This window comes from Mizuhopecten yessoensis, unplaced genomic scaffold, assembly GCF_002113885.1.
Source record: "Mizuhopecten yessoensis strain PY_sf001 unplaced genomic scaffold, ASM211388v2 scaffold11145, whole genome shotgun sequence".
Classification (NCBI taxonomy): domain Eukaryota; kingdom Metazoa; phylum Mollusca; class Bivalvia; order Pectinida; family Pectinidae; genus Mizuhopecten; species Mizuhopecten yessoensis.
The window spans coordinates 3,008,174-3,018,491 of record NW_018408902.1 but is presented as its reverse complement, the minus strand read 5'-3'; the positions used below and the strand labels follow the sequence as shown (position 1 = coordinate 3,018,491).

Genomic DNA, 10,318 nt, shown 5'->3' with positions numbered 1-10,318 from the left:
AATGAGATTACAGATGACAGTAGAGGAATGGGTTAACAGATGACAGTAGAGAGAATGTGATAACAGATGACAGTAGAGGGAATGTGATAACAGATGACAGTAGAGGGAATGTGATAAAAGATGACAGTAGAGGGAATGTGATAAAAGATGACAGTAGAGGGAATGGGTTAAAAGATGACAGTAGAGGGAATGTGTTATCAGAAGACAGTAGAGGGAATAGGTTAACAAATGACAGTAGAGGGAATGGGTAAACAGATGACAGTAGAGGGAATGGGTTAACAGATGACAGTAGAGGGAATGTGATAACAGATGACAGTAGAGGAAATAGGTTAACAGATGACATTAGAGGGAATGTGTTAACAGATGACAGTAGAGAGAATGAGATTACAGATGACAGTAGAGGAATGGGTTAACTGATGACAGTAGAGGAAATGGGTTAAAAGATGACAGTAGTGGGAATGAGTTAACAGGTGACAGTAGAGTGAATCGATAAGCAAATGGCAGTATAGGGAATGTGTTAACAGATGACAGTAGAGGGAATGAGATTACAGATGACAGTAGAGGAATGGGTTTACAGATGACAGTAGAGAGAATGTGATAACAGATGACAGTAGAGGGAATGTGAAAACAGATGACAGTAGAGGGAATGTGATAAAAGATGACAGTAGAGGGAATGTGATAAAAGGTGGCAGTAGAGGGAATGGGTTAACAGATGACAGTAGAGAGAATGTGATAACAGATGACAGTAGAGGGAATGTGGAAACAGATGACAGTAGAGGGAATGTGATAAAAGATGACAGTAGAGGGAATGTGATAAAAGGTGACAGTAGAGGGAATGGGTTAACAGATGACAGTAAAGGGAATGGGTTAACAGATGACAGTAGATGGAATGGGTAAACAGATGACAGTAGAGGGAATGGGTTAACAGATGACATTAGAGGGAATGGGTTATCAGAAGACAGTAGAGGGAATAGGTAAACAGAAGACAGTAGAGGGAATAGGTAAACAGATGACAGTAGAGGGAATAGGTAAAGAGATGACAGTAGAGGGAATGGGTTAACAGATGACAGTAAAGGGAATGTGTTATCAGAAGACAGTAGAGGGAATAGGTAAAGAGATGACAGTAGAGGGAATGGGTTAACAGATGACAGTAGAGGGAATGTGTTATCAGAAGACAGTAGATGGAATGTGTTAACAGATGACATTAGAGGGAATGTGTTAACAGATGACAGTAGATGGAATGGGTTAACAGATGACAATAGATGGAATGGGTTAACAGATGACAGTAGGGGAAATGGGTTAAAAGATGACAGTAGTGGGAATGAGTTAACAGGTGAAAGTAGAGTGAATCGATTAGCAAATGGCAGTATAGGGAATGTGTTAACAGATGACAGTAGAGGGAATGGGTTAACAGATGAAAGTAGAGGGAATGCGTGAACAAATGAAAGTAGAAAGAATGAGATTACTGATGACAGTAGAAGAATGGGTTAAAAGATGACAGTAGAGGGAATGTGTCAACAAATGGCAGTATAGGGAATGTGTTAACAGATGACAGTAGAGGGAATGGGTTAAAAGATGACAGTAGAGGGAATGGGTTAAAAGATGACAGTAGAGGGAATGCATCAACAAATGGCAGTATAGGGAATGTGTTAACAGATGACAGTAAAGGGAATGGGTTAACAGAAGACAGAAGAGGGAATGGGTTAACAGAAGACAGTAGAGGGAATGGGTTAACAGATGACAGTAGATGGAATGGGTTAACAGAAGACAGTAGAGGGAATAGGTTAACAAATGACAGTAGAGGGAATGGGTTAACAAATGAAAGTAGAAAGAATGAGATAATAGATGACAGTAGAGGAATGGGTAAACAGATGACAGTAAAGGGAATGGGTTAACAAATGAAAGTAGAGGGAATGGGTTAAGAAATGAAAGTAAAAAGAATGAGATTACAGATGACAGTAGAGGAATGGGTTAACAGATGACAGTAAAGGGAATGGGTTAACAGATGACAGTAGAGGGAATGTGATAACAGATGGCAGTAGAGGGAATGTGATAACAGATGACAGTAGAGGGAACAGATGACAGTAGAGGGAATGTGGGAATGGGTTAAAAGATGACAGTTAAGGGAATGTGTTAACAGATGGCAGTAGAGGGAATGTGTTAACAGATGACAGTAGATGGAATGGGTAAACAGATGACAGTAGAGGGAATGTGTTAACAGATGACAGTAGAGGGAATGTGATAACAGATGGCAGTAGAGGGAATGTGATAACAGATGACAGTAAAGGGAATGGGTTAACAAATGAAAGTAGAGGGAATGGGTTAAGAAATAAAAGTAAAAAGAATGAGATTACAGATGACAGTAGAGGAATGGGTTAACAGATGACAGTAAAGGGAATGGGTTAACAGATGACAGTAGATGGAATGGGTAAACAGATGACAGTAGAGGGAATGTGTTAACAGATGACAGTAGATGGAATGGGTAAACAGATGACAGTAGAGGGAATGTGTTAACAGATGACAGTAGAGGGAATGTGATAACAGATGACAGTAGAGGGAAAGGGTAAACAGATGACAGTAGAGGTAATGTGTTAACAGATGACAGTAGATGGAATGGGCTAACAGAAGACAGTAGAGGGAATGGGTTAACAGATGACAGTAGAGGGAATGTGATAACAGTAGATGGAATGGGTTAACAGATGACAGTAGATGGAATGGGTAAACAGATGACAGTAGAGGGAATGTGTTAACAGATGACAGTAGATGGAATGGGTTAACAGAAGACAGTAGAGGGAATGTGTTATCAGAAGACAGTAGAGGGAATAGGTTAACAGAAGACAGTAGAGGGAATGGGTTAACAGATGACAGTAGAGGGAATGTGATAACAGATGACAGTAGAGGGAATGGGTTAACAGATGACAGTAGAGGGAATGTGATAACAGATGACAGTAGAGGAATGGGTTAACAGATGACAGTAGAGGAAATGGGTTAACAGAAGACATTAGAGGGAATAGGTTAACAAATGACAGTAGAGGGAATGGGTTAACAAATGAAAGTAGAAAGAATGAGATTATAGATGACAGTAGAGGAATGGGTTAACAGATGACAGTAGAGGAATGGGTTAACAGAAGACAGTAGAGGGAATGGGTTAACAGAAGACATTAGAGGGAATAGGTTAACAAATGACATTAGAGGGAATGGGTTAACAAATGAAAGTAGAAAGAATGAGATTATACTGATGACAGTAGAGGAATGGGTTAACAGATGACAGTAGAGGGAATGGGTTAACAGAAGACAATAGAGGGAATAGGTTAACAAATGACAGTAGAGGGAATGGGTTAACAAATGAGAGTAGAAAGAATGAGATTATAGATGACCGTAGAGGAATGGCTTAACAGATGCCAGTAGAGGGAATGTGTTAACAAATGAAAGTAGAAAGAATGAGATTATAGATGACAGTAGAGGAATGGCTTAACAGATGACAGTAGAGGGAATGTGTTAACAGAAGACATTAGAGGGAATGTGTTAACAGATGACAGTAGAGGGAATGGGTTAACAGATGAAAGTAAAAAGAATGAGATTACAGATGACAGTAGAGGGAATGGGTTAAGAGATGACAGTAGATGGAATGGGTAAACAAAAGACAGTAAAGAGAATGGATTAACAGATGACAGTAGAGGGAAGTTATCAGCAGAAGGAATGTGTTACTAGCAGAGGGCTAACAGGTAACAATAGGAAGAGAATGGTTTACCATGTGTGACCGACCTGAGAGTAGATTCTTTTTTTATATACAGACTTATAGTAAGTCTACGGTAATGTAAATGTACTAGGAGTTTCCCCACAGGTCTTTACCTCACCTAGCCAGGTAGACCAGGTAGGTAGGTATACTGTATACCTACTTACCTATAGTTGAAGATAAATAATAGATTTCCAATTTACCTTTGTACACTATATACACAAGCTGATCAATACTCTTTGGTGACTGTCCCTGGTTTTTACATTGATTTTTTTCACATGAATGAAACTGAGATGTATATCCTTCTGTAGCAGTACAGACTTGTATATCTACTTCTACATTAGTACAATGTGTGTTTCTGAAAGCTTGTAGGCCCCTTGGTGAACAGTTTAACAGTTTTTCTAAAGTTGATATTAATTGATTTAAATATATGTATGTGTTATATACACTCACACGTATATGCTTTTTTCAAAAACTGTAACTTCCGATCTGACCTTCCTATCCTATCACACTTCAGATCTGACCTTCCTATCCTATCACACTTCAGACATAACATAATGCAGCTGTTCCTTGAGAAGAAGCCACACTACTCCCCGCTTTTTAAATGTGTTTGTCCTCGAACACCACAACCCAGGTTCAAACTCCCTGTCACCACAGAGAGGACCACGGACACCATTTAGTAACAGGAAAGAGAATAGTGTGCTTCCACCGGGGATCAAACCCTCTATCTCCAGGTTCCTAGTCGGATGCTCTACCACTGAGCTAAAGGGAAATTCCCCTCTAGCTCTAAGCTAGAAGGCGACCTTAAATCTATTTACAATTGAACCCTGCCACAAATGTCTCGGTGTATCAGAGGCCAGGGTGGCTTTCTTTGAATCTCAGATTGGCACAAAAAGCAACACTTGCAAATGGTTGAGACCTCATACGGCAAATTTGTCCTGAGTTTGAAGTTATGGTAACAGTAGTTTCAACTTCTAAAGTTGCATGAATACGTAACTTACTTATTACTGCATTTTTAGAAGTTGAAAATGTCTCCACCACTTAAAAGCAAGGGCAGCCATCTTGAATTTTTAAATTGGCACAAAAAGTAACAACAGTTACTTATGACTTCATACAAACAATATACCTGCTGTGTCCCACTACACGATGTGTAATAGGTAACTAATGTGGGAACCCCTGCAGATTGGGGATTTAGTGCTTTAACTGCCTCCTACTCAGGGACACACAAATTGATTGAAATAAATCAGTTGTGCCCATCGCAACTGTTGGCATCTTTATCTTTATCATTTCAAACTATTCTTTCATTTTTCAGTGATTTACTGGGCATAACCTTGCTTTTGGCCTTGGTGTTAAGTGTTTGCCCAAGCAAGGACATTATGGATTCTGTCCCCTTAAAAAGAAAAATCAAAGTCCTTAAAACTAGTTGTACTGCTCTCTGCTTAAAGTTCAGTTTTGAATGGGTTGCTGTTATGACCGACTACCCCAATGTTACAGTGTCAAGGAGATGACCTTTTAGTGAGCTGGATTTTAAAGTAGCACATGAGTGGCCTCATCACCCATGGACAATCAAATCACCTTGGCTACTGGCACCTAGGGTTGACCAATCATGTGAGCTAAAAATGAAAAAAACCCGGTTTAGTCTGGAAACGAACAACCAGTCAAAACAGACGACATACCGAAAACCTTATCAAATATGCACAGATGACACTCCTCAGAACTTGGCCTGAGCATTGCCATTATATTGCTGGCAAGCTTAAACATTGACTGAAATCCATGAATATTAAGGGCAATTATTATTGTCCAGAAATTGTCAACCAATCAGAATTGTGGGAGCACCTATTAACCTAATAGAATATGCATGAACTGCACACACCTACTATATTGGTATTGAGTATTACTAGTATGCAAATATATACCTAGCGTGCTTGAAATACATCAATATTTAGGCATGTTTTTGTCTGGAAGCAAATTAGAATAGGTCAATATAAATCACATTGTTTAAATGAGACTTTGATCCCACACTGCCTCTGTCCCCATCAGCATTCACCATTTACATTTCACATGTCCCCATCAGCAGACACCATGAACATGTCCCAGGTCCCCATCAGCAGACACCATGAACATGTCCCAGGTCCCCATCAGCAGACATCATGAACATGTTCCAGGTACTCATCAGCAGACACCATGAATATGTCCCAGTTCCCCATCAGCATACACCATGAACATGTTCCAGGTACTCATCAGCAGACCCCATGAACATGTCCCAGGTCCCCATCAGCAGACACCATGAACATGTCCCCGGTCCACATCAGCAGACACCATGAACATGTTCCAGGTACTCATCAGCAGACACCATGAACATGTTCCAGGTACTCATCAGCAGACACCATGAACATATCCCAGGTCCCCATCAGCATACACCATGAACATGTTCCAGGTACTCATCAGCAGACACCATGAACATGTTCCAGGTACTCATCAGCAGACACCATGAACATGTCCCAGTTCTCCATCAGCAGACACCATGAACATGTCCCAGGTCCCCATCAGCAGACATCATGAACATGTCCCAGGTCCTCATCAGCAGACACCATGAACATGTCCCAGGTCCCCAACAGCAGACACCATGAACATGTCCCAGGTCCCCAACAGCAGACACCATGAACATGTCCCAGGTACTCATCAGCAGACACCATGTACATGTCCCAGGTCCCCATCAGCAGACACCATGAACATGTTCCAGGTACTCATCAGCAGACCCCATGAACATGTCCCAGTTCTCCATCAGCAGACGCCATGAACATGTCCCAGGTCCCCATCAGCAGACATCATGAACATGTCCCAGGTCCTCATCAGCAGACACCATGAACATGTCCCAGGTACTCATCAGCAGACACCATGTACATGTCCCAGGTCCCCATCAGCAGACACCATGAACATGTACCAGGTACTCATCAGCAGACACCATGAGCATATCCCAGGTCCCCATCAGCATACACCATGAACATGTTCCAGGGACTCATCAGCAGACACCATGAACATGTCCCAGGTCCCCAACAGCAGACACCATGAACATGTCCCAGGTCCCCATAAGCAGACACCATGAACATGTCCCAGGTCCCCATAAGCAGACACCATGAACATGTCCCAGGTCCCCAACAGCAGACACCATGAACATGTCCCAGGTACTCATCAGCAGACACCATGTACATGTCCCAGGTCCCCATCAGCAGACACCATGAACATATCCCAGGTCCAAATCAGCATACACCATGAACATGTTCCAGGTACTCATCAGCAGACACCATGAACATATCCCAGGTCCCCGTCAGCATACACCATGAACATGTTCCAGGTACTCATTAGCAGACACCATGAACATGTCCCAGTTCTCCATCAGCCGACACCATGAACATGTCCCAGGTCCCCATCAGCAGACACTATGAACATGTCCCAGGTACTCATCAGCAGACACCATGAACATGTCCGAGGTCCCCATCAGCAGACACCATGAGCATGTCTCAGCATTGTGTCCCAAAATGTACAAAATTGAAGGCCAAGCTTATCATGGTGGTCAAGATAGCCATTCCAACCAGCTGGAGGTCCCCTTCCTGGCTTAGGCTTAAGGTCTCCTCATATATTGTGCAATCTGGTACTGAAACACAGAAACACATCATACTAAGAAATGATGGCAGTACTGTCATCTCTGTTAAATGCTACTCCAAACATATTCTCAAATTCTCTCATGTCTGATCTAATTCTAGAGTTTTCCAACATCCTGTCTAATTGAACCCATCAGAATTCAAACATAATGTCTATCTCTACCACTGTGTATTGAAAAAGGAAACTATGTATAATGTTGGCCTATGTAAGGACTAAATGACAGTCAAAATTATACGCAGTAATGTTGCAGAAAATAATAAACAACAAATGTGACCGTTAGCACAGTTGAAAAACTCCTTGCTTTACAGTCAAAATGTCTGGATCAAAATCCCTGTGGTGATGTTTTTTTTATTAGATATCATAATAAATTATAAATTCATGTCATATGTTACTCTTTGTTCTAATAAAAAGACAAAAAACTCCAAGCCAAAAAAAAAGTAAAAAAAATTGGAACTCTTCTTTGCTAGAGATATAATACAAAGCACAGGGACTACCTTAAATTAACACCTACATTTGTATAAAATGACACTTGGTATATTGTGACAATACAATCATAAGGGCCAATTAGTTTTTTTATAGTGGTAAACATAATTTTAATAAAACTCTATATCATTAATACTTTCACATAGATTTACTCAGGACAGTATATAAACATTGATGACAATATATGTTCCTACAACTGTAGATTAGATTTGTCTAAATCGATTCAGCTATTTGTCTTATTATGTGAACAGGTAACATCTGGTCATTGTACTGATACACACTAACCTACAACACAAGGTCATTGGTCAAGGTCATACATGAGGTTATCAGGAAGATTATCAGATTCAGTTATGTTATAGGTGAACAGTTTTGCTTTGAGTGTACACAGGTAACACCTGTCCATCATAGTTCTGAGCAGTGAAAACAACTTGGTTTATAATAGGATCACTTAAACATTGAGCAGGTGACAGTTGCTACCAATAATGACAAGGTCAAACGTGAAGATTACAGGAGAGTAACAGAAATCTGAGATGTAGGAGATGACCTTACTGTCGTTTAGGCTTTATTTACCCCACTTAGTAAATAAGTAGAGGTAATAAATTCTGAAAATTAAGTCTTCTTTCTTTAAGCAGATATAGATACAGATCTGTCTTTATTAACACAGAATATTATTGCTTTTTAAGTCTTGTTCACAGGCCATTGATTCATTGTGAATGAGGAAATTTAAACGAAAATCATTTTTGATTTCACACCCTCAAAATCAAACTGAAACGAGAAGATCTTGGAACTTGAGTGGTAGGATTGTTTTTTGATTGAGATGGCAATTCTAGAATGTAAATCAATAGTTTAAAAACAAAAAAATCAAACTAAATAAATAGTGAACACAACAGTATAATTAGTATCATCAGGAAAATAAACCTGACTTTCACTAATGACCTTAATCTATTAACCTGACCTTTACTTATGACCTAAATCTATTAACCTGACCTTTACTTATGACCTAAATCTATTAACCTGACCTTTACTTATGACCTAAATCTATTAACCTGACCTTTACCAGTATGTCCTAATAATATAAACCTGACCATCACCTACATCCTAAACCTATAAACCAGACTTCACCTTGTTCTAAAACTGTCATCCTGACCTTCACCTATGACCTAAATCTATACGTTACCTTCACCTTTGTCCTAAATCTATAAACCTTACCTTCACCTATGTCCGAAATATATAAACCTGAACTTCACCTATGTCCTAAAACTGTCATCCTGACCTTCACCTATGTCCTAAAACTATAAATCTCACTTTCACCTATTTCCTTAAATTATAATAAAGAACTTCACCTATGTCCTAAACCTATAAAACAAACCTTCAACTATGCCCTAAACCTGTGAACCAAACCATCACCTATGTCCTCAAACTATTAATCCAACTATAATCATGACCTTCACCTTTGTCCCTAATCTATAAACCAGTCTCCACCTTTGTCCTAAAACTATAATCCTGACCTTCACCAATGACCTAAAACTATAAACCTCACTTTCACCTTGGTCCTTAAACTATAATCCAGAACTTCACCTATGTTCTAAAACTATAGACCTGACCTTCACCTACATCCTAGAACTACAAACCAGTCTTTCACCTACATCCAAAAACTATAAACCAGACTTTCAATTTCATCCTAAAACAATAAACCTGACCTTCACCTAAATCCTAAAACAAATGACCAGATATTTATCAATCTCCTAAGACTATAAAGCAGACCTTTACCTACATCCTAAATCTGTATACTTTTCACTTACATCCTAATACAGTAAATGTTGATACTTAAATGCAGCAGGTATATGTAGGGAACTGTTACAAGTAGACTGTCACATACGTCCCTATATCACCAAAACCAAAACTCTGTGAATTACAGACCAAAAATGTAAATCGGTACAAATTAAAAAAAAGTTATATTTTCCCAAAATAAATGAAATCTTTTTGTTCAGAATAATATGTGGGACAGACCTGCCGTCTGTGTGTGTATCCCACCTAGTACAACAGGCTACAGTATCTCAATAGATTTTCTTACATATTATTAATTAGTGTGTGTATCGGGGAGCATACAACAAACCATGTGGATTCTGGATCTCAGGTGGGACAAGGTAAACATAGAAAAGGGTTCACACATAAGGCTGTACTAACCCTATATACTCAGTGTACTCAAACAAGTCTGTACTAACCCTATATACTCAGTGTACTCAAACAAGTCTGTACTAACCCTATATACTCAGTGTAATCAAACAAGTCTGTACTAACCCTATATACTCAGTGTAATCAAACAAGACTGTACTAACCCTATATACTCAGTGTAATCAAACAAGACTACTAACCCTATATACTCAGTGTACTCAAACAAGTCTGTACTAACCCTATATACTCAGTGTAATCAAA

The 10,318-nt window shown here is 39.5% G+C and overlaps 1 protein-coding gene across 1 annotated transcript in view; it reads right to left on the bottom strand.

Moving 5' to 3' along the window:
* Nucleotides 1-7,367: 7,367 nt before the first annotated feature.
* The window catches only part of LOC110466830 (WW domain-containing oxidoreductase-like), a 110,092-nt gene continuing 107,141 nt past the window's right edge, over nt 7,368-10,318 (bottom strand). The window contains exon 9 of the mRNA XM_021523600.1: nt 7,368-7,391. The gene's annotated coding sequence lies outside the window, so the exon portion shown is untranslated. The remainder of the gene's footprint in view (nt 7,392-10,318) is intronic.